The sequence below is a fragment of the Aquila chrysaetos genome, chromosome 5, assembly GCF_900496995.4.
Source record: "Aquila chrysaetos chrysaetos chromosome 5, bAquChr1.4, whole genome shotgun sequence".
NCBI classification, from domain to species: Eukaryota; Metazoa; Chordata; class Aves; order Accipitriformes; family Accipitridae; genus Aquila; species Aquila chrysaetos.
The window spans coordinates 61,617,090-61,631,533 of NC_044008.1; the positions used below are offsets into that span (position 1 = coordinate 61,617,090).

The window sequence follows — 14,444 nt, forward strand, 5'->3', positions numbered from 1 at the left end:
CCTCTACCGCTGCACGGGCACCACCCACAGACAAACAATTGTTAGATCTCTGAATAACTCAATCTGCTGAAGAGTTATTTTGAAGAGGAAAGGGAGAGAGAATCACACGTGACAATTGCAGTTGCACCAGGTTTTTTTTAAGGACCAGGAAATCAAAAAGCAAACAGCAAAGGGCATATGATCCCACATTAACGTAAAGAAATTGCGGAAGCACGTAAGGTACAATCTAAAGACCACGGCGTGACTGAGTTACAAGTAGCAAGGGACATCAAGGGCAACAAGAAAAGGATTCCGTGTGCTGTTTAGAAGTACTGGAAGGAAGGGGGAGACAGGGGAAAATAAAGATCCATAACTTAATGGGGAAAGGGAGGAAACAATCAAGGATACAGAGAAACCTGCATTGCTCCAGCCTTCGTATGAAAAGGTTGTTTGTGAGCGGGGATTTAACAACATTAACAAAGGGAGAAGGAGAGCAGGACAACAGGGAGGAGAGCCAGGGAAAAGGACACTGAGGGGCACCAGGTTTGGAGGAGGGTGACCACAGCACCCGTTTTTAGAAGACGGAGGTGAATTGTCCCCAGGGCCATGCTGCTGTCCTGCCCTGGCATCCACTCCCACGGTGATGCCGAACACGGCACCAGCCCATCACCTCTCGTGCCCCAGGGGATGGTATGGCAATAAGAAACAGTCTGTGAGGATGACACCAGCACAGTGGGAGCCCTTCCTCTGACAGGGGAGCAGTACATGCCATGTGCCTTGATCCCACCAAGGCTCTCAACACGCCTCCACGTGAGGCCCTCGTCAGCAAACTAACGAACCGTGCCCCACACGGGAACACCAGGTGATGGCTCAGCTCCACCCCAGAAGCGGTGGGCGACAGGATGCGCCGATGGAGAGTGGCTGTGCTGGAGGAGGGCAATTCCACTGGGGCTGGCCTGGTCTAGCCTGTGTTTCCCTGAGGACCTGGAGCAGAGCACGGGGTAACCGAAACCGCAGGCAGCATCAAGCTGGGAGCTGGGAGGGGCCCAAAGCGCTGGGCAGGACGAGCTCCAGGCTCAAAACCATCTTGACAAGTTAAAGATGTTGTCCAAAACCAACAAGCTGAGATTCAATAGAGAGAAGTGCGAGGAGGTGCTCTGCGGGAGGACTGGGACATGCGCAGGGATGAGCAGCCGCTGCGGAGCAGGGCTGCAGAGGGTCATGGTCTCCACCTCCAGGAGCGACCGCAGCGGCTGCTGCAGGAGGCAAGTGCCACCTCACACCCCTGGCATGGCAGTTGCTGGTCTGCTGAGCACAGGGGGAGCCCTGGCTGCAGCCGGTGCCCAGTTTGGGACCCTGCGCTTCATCAGGGACAGGGGCAATTGGAGGGGATCCAGGAGGGAGCGAGAAGAATGAGAAGAAGCCCAAGAACTTCGCCTGTAAGGAAAGTAGAGGAGAAGAACTTTGGGAGTCCACAAAAGCTGGCCGAGAGGAAACATGGCAACGGACTGCTGCTGCGTGTGGGATGCTGTATGTCGAGAAATCAAGAAATCAGCTTAGATGGCAGCAAGGAAATCTCCTATTTTCAGCTGTTCCGGTCACAGATCCCACCCTTCTGGTGGCAGAACCTCTCTCGCTGGGGGCTGAAGACTGCATTAGATGAAGGGGACCTCTGGGGGTTCCCTGCCCCCAGCCCTGCTCCAGCGGCGTCACCCAGAGCCAGCGGCCCCAGGCCACGGCCGGGCTGTGGGTGCCTCCGGGGATGGAGACCCCCCACCGCCCCAGGCTGGCACTGTCCACAGGCAGGGTGTGACCACGTTGCCCAGTGGGGACATCCCACCCGCTGTCCTCCAGGAAGGGCGGGAGGCACCGGCCTCCGCTGAGGGACACGGATTGGCTGAGCTTCACTTCTACCACCTCTGATTGGCTGAGACCTCTGCAGGTGCCTGGTGTTCCTCAACTGCAAGGGGCTGTGGGTGCTCCTGGCCCAGCACGCTGATTGGCTGAGGCGGCTGCAGCCTCATGTCTCCACATCCTGATTGGCTGAGGTGGCTGCAGCCCGTGTCTCCACATCTTGATTGGCTGAGGCATTGTGTCTCCACATCCTGATTGGCTGAGGTGGCTGCAGCCCCCATGTCTCCCCATCCGTATTGGCTGAGGCGGCCGCGGGGCTGCTCCCCAACAGGCGGGTGGGCCGGGGGGCTGCTCCCCACCTCTGAGCCCAGTCCTGCTGCATGTGCTCAGGCTGCCCCACACCAATGCCTGGCGCTCCCCACACGCCCCACGTCCCGCCGGCGTGCTGGGCGTGCTCTGGGCGCACGCAACGGCCGGGGCGTCCATGGGAATTTAGAAGAGCGAATCTCCTTCGGCCTCGTTTATGATCCTTTAAGATTTGCAAATATTTACGCCAGCAAAGTCGGTCCTTAGCGAAGCTCGCAGGGTGAGGCAGGATTGCAAACACGAGGAGAGAAATGTTGGTTTAGGTGAACGCTCACGTCTGCCGGGTCAGGTCTCTGAAAGTGCCCTGACCTGGGCCGGCCAGACAGCAGCAGCAGTAACATGACAGGGGTTGCTCGGCCAGCCCTCCAACATGCATGGTGGATGTAGAAAGCCATAAGCACAGGCGCTGACAGCTTAAACGGATCAGTGAGATCAATTTTCACCCCAGAATACAAAAAACCACTGGAAACGAGAAGTGCGTCTGCCAGACAAAGGACTGCGTTTTTAGACAAACTCTTTGCTGTGATTAGTCTGTCCAGCTCCACCTGCTTCCATGGAGATGAGAATCTCCATCTCCTGATGCACCAGCCAAATCCCAGCTGCCTTCATGTATACCTTCTTCCATGAGGAGGAGACCCTCATCCTCCTCATGATGGGAGCCAGAGCTCCTGTCCCCCGTCCACAGCTGTAAGACACTTTGCAGTTGCCAACCCTTCCCCTTACCGTGCCATGTTACAACCCCCATCCCTCCCTTCGGAGACCTGCCACCTACTGCCATCACGGCCCCATCCTGCCTCCCCACCGCGGTAGACCTTGGCCTCCCCCTCCACCACTGCCTGTGGCCTCCCTGGGGGGGGTAAAGAGCATCCCCCCACCACAAGACCCTCAGATTTCTGGAACATCCCTAATTCCGCTCATCCCTTTCTATTTTGGGGAGAGGGGAGCCTTGCCATCGGCTGGTATAACATAACCCCTGCAAGGTTTCTGGGGCACAGCTCATCTTTCCCATACACCTACCGTCACCGTGAAGGAGAGCAACGCCTGGCAGCCGACTGGGAAAGCGGCGTCCCATCACCCATTCCTACGGACACGACTCCTCCAGGCAGCGCGTAACCCCCCTGAGCATGCCTCTATAGGGTGATAAGCCCCCCAAAATCAAGGGATATTCATCCCCAGGATAAAATAACCCCTGGGGTCGGGGGTCCTGGGTGGCCACTGCAGAGGAGGAGATGCTGTGCAGGGACGGTGCGGGCGCGGGGTCGGGCTGGCCGCGACCGGTGGTGGTCGCGGCCAGCCCGACCCCGCGCCCGCACCGTCCCTGCACGGCGCGGGGGGGTCCCCATGGGAGCCCCCCATCCCCATTACCATCAGACGAGCCGCGCCCCGCAGCTTTGTTTCCCACAACCGGTACCGAGGGCGGACCCGGCTCCGGGGGATGAGCGGGTTGGGGAGAACGGGGAGGGGGGGGATCGCGGTGCTCGGGAAACTTGGGGGGGGGGACGACGACGCGGGGGCACGGCGGGGAGATAAAGGGCGGCCGCCGGCGGCCGAGTTAGGAGGAGCTGTTTTGCATCCCTTCACGTCAGCCCTGCCTCATTCCCTCCTTCTTCCTTCCTGCGCACCCAGCGCCGGGCCCGGAGCCGCCGCCGCCGCCGCCGCCGCCCCGCGTCCTGCGGAGCCGCCGTGGGAGCCCACGGTGAGTCCCCGCCGCCGGGCGCTTCCCCCCCCCCCCCCTCCACCGCCCCCCCCCCCCCCACCGTGGGGGGACCGTCGGTCCGCAGCCGGGGCCACCGAGATGTCGCCGCCTTCTCTTTCACTTCCACCTTCCCCCCGCGACGGAGACGGGAGCGATGGCGGCGAGAGGGACGGGGACGGGGACGCGGGGGGGGACGGACCGGCGGCGGCGATGCCCGCTCCGCACGTGGGTCCGCCGCCCCCCACCCCCCCCTCCCGCTCCCCGCCGCCAAGTTTCCCCGTCGCCGCTCGCAAACTTTCTCCGCGGTCGCGGGGCCGATAAAGTTGTGGGGAGGGTGGGGGGGGGGGGGGGCGGCCCGGCCCGGCCCGGCTCGGCTCGGCTCGGCTCCCGGCCGCCCGGTCGTTACCTGTTGAGGGAGGGAGCGCGGCAGCCCGGTCGAAGCATCACCCCCGGGCCGGGCTCCGCCGCACCGGGGAGAGGGGCGGCGGGGGCTCCAGGGAGCGGCTGGGGGGGGGGGAGATGGGCGGGTTGGGTGTCGGGGCGGTCGCCGAGCAGCACCCCGGGGTGCCCCGACCCGGCGCATTCTCATCCCGCGGCGAGGGGCAGCCGCTGCCCGCCCCCCTCCTCCGGGCCGCCGCGGTGGGGGGGAAGCCCGGGCCGGCGGCTGGGGACCGGGACCGGGGCAGGGGCGAAAACCGCGCCCGAAGTTTGGGGAGAGTTTCCAGGCGCTGGGGACCGGCCCGGCGGCGGCTGTCCCGGGTGTGCTCCCCGTATTTACAGCAACAGAGGGAAAGTGCCACGGGCGGGGGGGAGCTGAAATGAAATGGGTGGGTGACTCTGCAAGGCCCAGACTGCCCCGTCCCGCACCGGGCAGGCCCCGCTTGCGCTTTCCGTCACGGAGGCACCCCCAGATTTCCCGGTGTCGGGACCCCCGATGGCTCCATGGCAGGGTCCCGGGCTGGGGGCATCGCTGCTGCCGGGCCAGGGGCTGCTTTGTCTTCTGCTTCCCTGCTAGGGACAGCGGCTGGTCCGGGACTCCCTGTCTGTGCAGCCCTTTGATAGCTCCCTGTTGATCAACAGGATGCGGTGGTTAAATTAGTTATAATTAATTAATTAGTCAATCATTAGTAGTTTCTTTGTAAGCAGCCTGTGTGGGCAGAGGAGGGGGAGTGATGGGAGTGGAAGGCGACATCCCCGGAGCCTGACCTCCCACCGGGTCCGGACCCAGCAGCGCCACGAACTCGGCCAGGCTCCCACGCTTCTGCTGGGAGGGACGCGCTCCACACCATGCTCCCGGCCTCGGCTTGGTGGCTTCTCATGTCACTGATTTCAACCAGCCTCACGAAGCTGTATATTCAGCGGTTCCAGCAAACACAGTTTCGGTCTGATTTGTGCCGGTAGTCCGGACTGGCTGCAGAATTTTCACAAATGCGTCTTAGGTTGGAGGGAGACCCCAGGCCCACGGCTTTCCCAGGGAGACTCCTGAGAAGTCGCAACAGGGACACTCCTCTCAGCGTCCCCTTTGGAGCCCCAGGGGCTAACCGACTCCGGACAGTCGGTTAGGGAGCAGCAGCTGTGGCAGCAAACACCATTTCAGCAGCGAACGGCAGTGCTGTGACCAGTCCCCACTGCTCCCACCCCTGGGTGACAGCTTCCCCACCCACAGGAGCCAGGCAAATCCTCCTTAGCGAGAGCCGGCACGGGCAGAGCCCAGATAACAAATCTGCTGGGCCGGGCTCCTCTTCTGTGAGCAGGCTTCCATTAATGCCCTCTTTGAATAGCGATCCCATTATATCCCTATAAAATGGTAAATTAGATCACAGTAACTTGACTCTGCTACGCGCCAAAAAGCATTCCCAGCCTAAACTTGGGAGGTGACTCGGAGGATCAGACACGCATACCTGCAGCGGAGGGAGTGGGAGCATCTTCCACAGTGCCCAAGTAGCGTGTCTTCTCTTGTTCATTTTGACATTGGCAGGGTTTGGTTTAATCTCTGAGAAAGGGGCTTTAGTTGGTTTTATTGGACCACAATGCAAAGAAGGTTTTTCATTTTTAAGTTAGTTTAGGAAACACAGTGTAGAGAGGGATGAGCGCAAACGTCATCCTGCTCTACTGTACCACTGGAAATGTTAAGGAATAGGCAAAATGGTGGTTTTGTACTGCAAAGAATGTGCCAGCATAAAATCTTGTGAGTGAGAGTGTTGCCTACACTCCTTAGATTTATTTTACATTTATTCTTTGTTGAGAAGTAGGCTCCAATTCAGCACCTGCTTGAGCATGGTCTCCTTACTATCAGCTGAGCAGGTCATGTCCTTGGTGTTCTGCCAGGCCAGGGCCAGACCAGAGGCAAGGGGAGAGCTGAGTGCTGTCCCCGACAGGCTGGGAGCGTGGGGTTTCCTGCCAGTTTTATTGCTGTTGCTTCCCCTTCCCTCTGCTGCCCGCCGTGGCAGGCGGTCCCTCGACCTGTTACATCTCCTCCTATGAGATGGCGAGTGGGTTCACCAGCAGCGAGGGCAACACATGAAATGTCCCAGATACCTGCTCGGGGCGTGCTTGCCATGGAGGCGGCACAGGTTTGACCGGCAGAACGTTGCTGGATGGCCAAGATGTGCCGGGAGTGCCGCGGTCCCGTCCTCTGTGCCTGCCGGCGACCGGGAGCCCTTGGGATGAGTCACGGTCCCTGCTGAGGTCCCTGAGCCCTTCCCACAGGGCTTGACCTTGGGCAGAGAGGACTGTGATCCAGTGATGAGTGTTTTCCCTTTGTCCCGCTGTCCCACATTTTCCTCCTCCAGCCCTGTGCACAGCTCTCCTCCTCCTCGGTCCTTCTTGCAAACAGCAGCAAGTCATGGTGGCATTTGTGTCATTTGTGTCGGGAGAGGGACCCACGTCAGCCCGCCCGTGTCTAGGTGCGGCTTTCCCTAAAAAAACAATTTCTGTCAAAAGCATGGGGCAGTGGAGTGAAATGCATGAAGTTGATCAGGAAGGGTGCTCTTGCTGGAGTGAGCTGTGGAGGGGTTTCTGTATTTAAAAAAATAGGAGGCTGCCACTCTTCTTTGCCCTGGTTTCGATGGAGGAGCAGGGTTCTCCCGCTGAGAGAATGAGCATGTAATGCAGTTTCTTTCCCAAACTTTAAATTAAGGGGGGGAAACATGATTTTAAATTTTCCTGGTCTTTACTCTCAACTCTCTGTCCACCATTTGAGTGACAGTAAAGTATTTCTAATGAAAATAAATAGAAACAACACATAAGCATCCTGTGTAAAAATGTCTCTGTAAAGCATGTAGCTTCCATGATGCCCTTGTGCTATCGCCCTCCTCCTGCTTCTCTGAACATTTGCACAATGTTCGCTGCAGAGTACCATAGGGTTTTTAGTAAAGGAGAAGTAACTGGGGGAGGGGAGGTTCTTTTTTTTCAGATGCCAGGTCTCCTGGATCACTGTGAACATTCTCAAGTGGGAAGAAAAGCCTCATCTCCCACCCTTCCTTCCTTCCTTCCTTCCTTGCTTCTCAGGCTACCTCTGATTTCACAGCAGAGAAAATGAGGGAGACAGGCAGTGTCCGGATTGCTCTTTTGTGTAGGGCAAGGAAAAAACTTGTAGAAAGTTCATGTGAAACTTCGAAAGGCTTGCTCCTGAAATAAAAAAGAGATAATTGGGTGATGTGGGAGCACCAGAGGCCGTGCAGGGGCAGGATGCTAAATTAGAACAAGGTACATCCTGCAGCCCTGGGGTCTGTCCAGGAGTCTGCGGGGGCATCCAAGTTGTACAAATGGATTTTAAAAAAACAAGACACATTATTTTTAGTTTGAAACAGGCAATGCCCTCCTGAAGGCTGAGGGGCCGAAAATGTTACACTGGGTTCGTGCAAATCTGTGGGAATGAGATGTGGGATCGGGAGCCTGGGGCTCTCACACTCACAGGTGGTGAGTTGGAGGGACCGGTGTACATTCAGACGCACTCCCGGGTCACCAGGGAGTCCCGAGCTGGCAGGATCCAGCCGGCACAGAGCACGGTCTCCGTCAATGCACAGGATCTGTGTGATTTGTTAGTGCGGTAGTGGATGAAGGAGGATCGGGGCATCACTTGCTCAGGCTGCCAAGGTCTCAGGGAGGTCCCAGAGCAGCGACCAGCAGGGAGCCAGTTGGCAAAGAGCAGCCGGCTGCCTGCGCGGCATGGGGCAGTGAGGAGCAGAAGCACCGGGGTTTTGCACCGGGCCTTGCACGGCTCAGCAATGCACAACTCACATGGGAAGGGATGAGTGGGAAATTAGTGAAATGCTGTTTTACCCCCAAAAGTGATACTTGCTTTCCAGGAATGGCTCAGAGGAGAGAAAGGGCAGCGCGGTGCAGAGCACGGTGACGGTGACATTTTGTGTGGGTAGCTGAGCAGTAACCTACAAAGGAGGAAAATTTATAACTGTTCTTCACCTTAGAAGGTTAAAAATTAACTGAATCAACCAAGAATTGGACCTGAGCATTGCTGCCGGGAGCTCAGTTGAAGAGCTTTGGGATGCAGCTACAGCTGGAAGTGCTGATGGGTGGGATGCTGCTCCCTAAATAAAGCAGGAGGGATGATGCCACTGGAAATGCCACAAAGTTTTCAGGCAGAGGGTGGTGCAGAGGTGGTCACAGCGTGAGTGACGGGCAGCGGTCTGACAAGTCCACCCCAGAGGCTGCAGCAGTTCAGGGGTCACAGTAATGAAAATCTGTCTGATGTACTGGGAGTGTAACACATGAGGTATGAGAAAGGCTGGTGAGGACAGACGTGCAAGCAGACAAATTTTGGTGGAGAACATTTAATAATGGGGATCTTTACGGCTTTGGGAGAGCAGCAGTTGAAGCAGGTGGGTAGATGGTGGAGGGGGAGCAATGACCGGAGCAGGTTTGGTCTGTGCTGCCTGAACAGGAGCCCTGCCTAAGGTTGGAGCTGCCGAAGAGGAGCTGTGGGTGCTGGCACGAGGCTGGGCTTTCGGCAGTCGGAGGTGGCCCCAGTGGGTTGAGGACCCCCCAGCCAAGGCTAGATGGGGCAGGCAGAGGGGTGGGGAGGGCTGGGAGTGCCTGCCCGGGGCTGCAGGGGGAAGGTGGGCGCAGCACCCAAACCTACCCTCAGAGCAGGGGGCTGGAAAGGACCGGGAACGGGTTATTGATGCCAAACACGGCACAGCTCTGGCCTGAAAATGGCCTAAAAATGGCACTGCTCAACAGTTCCCAGTGCTGCATGCGTGTGCGTGCGTGCGTGTTTGCACCTCAGAAGTGCCCACAGGCTGGGGGTCTCGGTGGTGCGGGTGCTGCTGTGGTGCCCGGTGGATCCGTACCTGGCCGGGCACTGGGGTTGGAGACTTCAGTACTGCAGCAAAAAGCAGTGTCCAGTGCAAGTGTGTTTTAAATGGATGCTGTGACGCAGAGTGATTGGAATGAATGAGTTTAGGTAAAGTCAAAACTCTATTCTTCATCTGTTTCCCCTTGCTCTTCAGCACATCATTCTGTGGGCCCCTGTGCCCTGACAAACAGCACGCTCCCCTCTTGCATGCAAAACCATGAGTATCTCCAGCACAGCCTGCGAATGACAGACACAAAGAGGTTTTGACTAAGAAGGAAATATCAGTCAGTCCTTTAAAGGCTTTATCTCAGCACGTCAGTTTGGGGAAGAATGTGTTTTAACTAGGAAGCAGCACGTGGATGTGTTCATTGTTTTACTTCCATGTCTTGTGTATGTGAAACCATATTTCTGCTTCAGCATTGTATGCCCAGACGCACTTTGCTGGGCAGCGTGGGAGCCACTGTAGTTCAAAAGGGGAATTTTGTGGGGATTGCAGGCTGAGGCCACAAACAGTTGGTGCAGAAATGAAATCTTTAGGGCTTGCTGCTCGCTGTCCATCTGAAGCCTTTAACATCCTTCCCACCACCGCTCCGCAGCCGGCACCATGGCAGGGCTGGGTTTGTTCCCTGGGCAGGGCCAGGACTGGCCGACAGCACCGCCAGGCTGGGGGGAGAGCTGGGCTTTGCCCCCCGCTGGCAGAAGCCAGACCAGGCTGGAGCCCATGTCCTGCCTGTGGGCGACCTGGCGAGGGAGAGGAGGGGGAGGAAGGACGGGCAGAGCTGCAGGAGGAAGAGCGCTCGCTGGCTGCCTCTAAATTTATCTTTCCTGTTTCTCGGTAGCAGTGTTGTCTCATGTCCGTGCTCTGTGGTGCCGGGTCACTTCTCCCGTCCCTCCTCTTTCTCCTGACATCTCATCACTCGTCTGTGTTATCCTGGGTTTAACGAGCTCTCTGTCCTTTCCCTGCTTTTTCTTTCAAATTTTTAATTCTTTAAATGCTCCCTAGTTGGTGTTTTTCCCTTCCTTCACCCTCAGTCTGTTCTCACACCCCTGTGCTGAGGCTGCTGTCTTGGGGCCCTTTCGGCGGGGGCCAGGGGGGCAGCCCCTGCCTCCTCCTGCTGCGGCCAGGCAGGGCTCCGGAGCAGCCCCTGGCCGGGGGGTGTTAAACTCCGGGTCGGGGGGTGTCTCAGTGCCTGTGGGCTCAGCACTGCCAGGACTGGAAATAAGGGCACGAGCTGGAGGATGGTGTTGGGATGTTTTCCCTTGGGGAGGCCTTTGTTTGACGTTTAATACACTGTTCTCTCCCGGAGAGGAGGCAATCGGTGTAGCCCACCGACCTGCTGCCGCTTCAGCACTTTTCTCTTTCCCCTTGCCGAGTTTCTCTCTCCCACCACCCCTTGCCAGCACACTGGCATCACGCCCCCACTTCAGCTCTCCCACTGCTCCCCCAATGCCGACCACGTCTCCGGTTTTAAGGTTCAGGACAGTCTGAGTGGAGATTTTGGCCGTAACGTGCCCACTGGAGCGGAGCCAGCAGAGGATGCAGGTAGGTCCAGCCCACAGGCAGTCCAGCCGTGCTCGTCCTGGACCTTGCTGGGGAGATGCTGAGCATGGCTGGGTAGATCAGAAGTGTCCAGGACTGGCCTGGCCAGCAGCTGCTTTTGGGAATTGTTAGTTACTGTTGTAGGGACAGGTATTCCGGGGAGCTGGCTCCCGTTCCCAGCCAGGACACAAATCCATGGGGATTGTGAGACTCCTTCCTCGCAAAGGACATTCAGCTCTCGAGTACTGACCCCTTGGCCATCTGAAACGGGGGCACCATAAAATATGAACTTTAATATCTCCATGCTTTGTGCCAATTGCAATCTTTTTTTTTTCCCTTGAGCCATCTGAGAGTTACCATTTTCAGGCACTGATTGACCTGCCCTCCTTGGTTTGCCCCTTGGCTTTGCTCCGGAGATGTCGGTATCTGTTCTCCGTGGCTATTTTGCGCTCACCGTGCGAGAGGCTCACCCTTCAGCCCTTGCTCATGAGTACCCGTGGCTGCTGTGGGCAGACCAGCTCATTGCAGGCTTCTGCCACTGTTCAGAGGAGCTGCAGACCCGAGGCCTGGGTTTGTAGGCACGGGTGCTCTCCAGAGAAAAACGACTTTCTAGAAAACAGAACTGTAGGCAGAACTGAAAGAGCCTTTTCCAACAGTGGTGCCAAGCCTCTTCGCTGAATTTCTTCTTGTCCTTCCCCATTTTACGCCTTGGCCGTTCAGCACATGCTTGTGAAGCCCGTCAGGGTAATTGCAGAACTTGTCTGCAGAGAGCAAGCCTTGATTTATGAGGGCTTGAGTGGTTTGGTTTCATTTTATGATTATCAACAAGGGACACATATAAGCAAATTATTTCAACAGCTGAATATTCTGTATATTTATAGGACTTTCTTGCTGTAAGAAGAAAGAGTGTGAAGTACAGTAATTATGCAGATTGTGATGAAAATGAGGACTGGGGTGGTTCAAGCAGACCCGAGTGTGAGCCAGCCCTTGCTGCTGCCAAAGCAAAGGCAAAACGCCTATAGACAAAACCAGCCTTGTAGTTACATTATAAAATATTTATTAAGATGAGTAAAAAGTACAAACTTTCCCTCCCTCCTCAGTCATGGCCAGTGTTTGTGCCCTGCATTTTCCCTTATATCAGCCAGTGAGCTCTTTCTGAGCGCATTTCCTCCAGTGCCCACGCAGCTCCCTGCCTAGGTTTGCCCGACATCTGCTCTGGTTTCAGGAGTGAAACGGCTGCGAGCTGCAGGGCCCTGGGCATCGTGCAGGGTGAGCTCCAGGTGTGCGAGGCTGTGTCTGTGCCTGACGGTCTGGCTGGTGTGTCACACTCCGGATGGCAGTGCCAAACTCTGTCCTCTGAACTCCAGTTAAAAAAATAAATAAATATGCAGCTCTTGTGTAAAGTTTCAGCCTCCACTTGGAGTTAGGAGTGCTAGATGAACTCTCAGAACATGGTAACATACACAAAAACGTAAGTGCAATAAGTGAAAATTTCTTTTTAACTTGGCCGTGTAAGCCCCACAGAAGTATGCAGTTAATGCAGCGTTCCTCCAGACCGGCAAAGAGCTCTGCCTTCCCCCGTGAGACAAGCAGCCGCGGTCCTCTGGCTGCTGTGGTTTGAAAAGACATCTGCCGTGGAGAAAGGCCAATGCTTTTATGGTTTGTAGGTGGCCAGTGGCAAGCATGTAAATCCAATCACATGGGCTACGCACCCCATCCTTGTTGAGAATGTGCAGACCACTGCCCCCAGCACCCAGGGACCCGGCTGCTGGACGCGTCTCCTGGAGCTCCAGGAGAGCAGAGGTGTCCCTGGGGACTGCTTTTCCCTCTGCTCGCACCTGCTCCAATCTGATGCATTTCAAGACTCAGATTTCAAAATCGAAATTTCTGCTCTCCTGAAGTCACCAGGAATGTGAGGGACAGCAGATGCAGAGTCCTTTGTGCAGGGAGCCTTTCTGCAGAGATCACCCCAATAGGTTCCTCACTGATGTGTCTGAAGTGGAATAAAAAGTAGCTCAGCTTAAAGTAAAAAAAAATCCCCAAACTTCACTCTCTCATAGACTCTCAAGTAGTCTGAAATTACATATACAGCCTTTATTTTCTGAAGCACCCGTCCTGTAGCTGCCGTACATTCATTATCCTTCATTAGGGCAGATGCAGTGCCTCCTGGCTTGAAGAGGCGTTTTCCATATCAGTCACTCTGACTTCACTGGCTTGAATTTTACCTGTCACTGTTTCAGACTTTTCATCTGTGTCAGGTTAGGCTCCGTGCTGGAGGATTTTTCCTTTAATAACAAAGTTTGGTATTTTGAAACAGACTCTTTGTGTTTCCGCGGTGCCGCCGCTCGGGGCTGGGGGATTCAGGACAAACTGCCGTCCCTGGCCCCCGGCAGTGTGTACGGAGGGTGGCTGTGGACGGGGCCGGTGTGCACACACTGGTGCTTGGAAACTTGTTTGCTGAGCTTTGAGAAAATGAAAGCAATGCGGGGTGTTAGCTGTATTCCCAACTGAATCCCTAACGCACGCAGGCACAGTCAGAGGCAGAAACGGCCTCGCTATGGCCTCGTGCCGCCAGGTACCGGCGGGACAGAGCAGGGCAACGCCGTCGGCTGCAATGTCCCTGTTTGCCAGGACAAGGTTTTGGCTACCGAAGCCCTTGGTGCTGGCGGCCGGCAGGCAGCCGTGCTGTGGCTGTTGTTCGTCACCGTGTGCTCGGTGTCCCCCGCGGGTGGCCATGAGGCAGCGGGTCCAGCGGTGGGGATGGAGCTGGGTGCCCCAGGGCTGGGGAAGGATTGCTCCGAGAGGAGAGTAGCAAGCCGGGGCAGAGCAGGGAATGCCCTGGAGCTGGGCAGAGCAGCCCATGTCCCCTGGGCTGCGTGGCCATTCCCCTGTCCCACAAATCCAACCATGCTGCGTGTGCCCCACCGGCAGATTCCCCCCAGATGCCTGTGGCCGTCATTCACCTTGCCTGGCCAGCACTGCTGGGGGATACCATATTTTCCATATCTGGCTTGGCACGATCGCTTCCTTGGGTCAGTCCTGACCGGAGACTGCATGAACTGCCACCGGTGGGAACCCTTGCCTGGTACCTCCTGCTCCATCTTCCCTGAACCATGCTTTCCAAACACTCGTCTTCCTGAGCTGCTCAGAAAAAGATCTGAAACATTTTTCACCTTGTGGATCTGAAAGTAATGTGGGGTTTGCAGCCAAGCAGTCAGTTTTGCTCCTAAAATGATGCAGCATGTCCAATAGCGTTGTTCTCAGAGAAATCAGAAGCGGGACGTTCCCTCAGGGCCCAGCCAGGTGCCTGGTGGGGGTGGGAGGGGGTCCAGGGGCTCCCCAGCCCCTGCCCGTACCTCTGCCTGCCTGCTGCAGGAAAGCTCTGATTGTCCCTCCTTTCACCTGTGGGCTATAGAAAATTGCACTCAGTGTGTTTGTTATTTAACATTTCTACCCCCACAGCTGGTGTCACCTGTGAGTTCTGCAGGGAAGATCTCGTGTGTTGGAGGTAATTCCCTGAGACATTGAGCTAGGAGGTCCTGCGTTCCTCCGCGCTGTTTTGGCTGCACTTTGCCTTGCAAAGGCTCATCAGGGATCTTTTCCCTTCAGTAAGAGCAAACAGCAGTTGGTGGTGGTGCACTCAAGGACGTCCCGATGGCTGCTGGCTGGCAGGGGCTGGTGCGGTTGGTAGC

General features: G+C 56.7%; 1 protein-coding gene across 1 annotated transcript in view; it reads left to right on the forward strand.

The window, feature by feature from the left end:
- Positions 1-3,741: 3,741 nt before the first annotated feature.
- ZNF710 (zinc finger protein 710) overlaps positions 3,742-14,444 on the forward strand; it is a 33,946-nt gene continuing 23,243 nt past the window's right edge. Inside the window, exon 1 of the mRNA XM_030014804.2 lies at positions 3,742-3,895. The gene's annotated coding sequence lies outside the window, so the exon portion shown is untranslated. The remainder of the gene's footprint in view (positions 3,896-14,444) is intronic.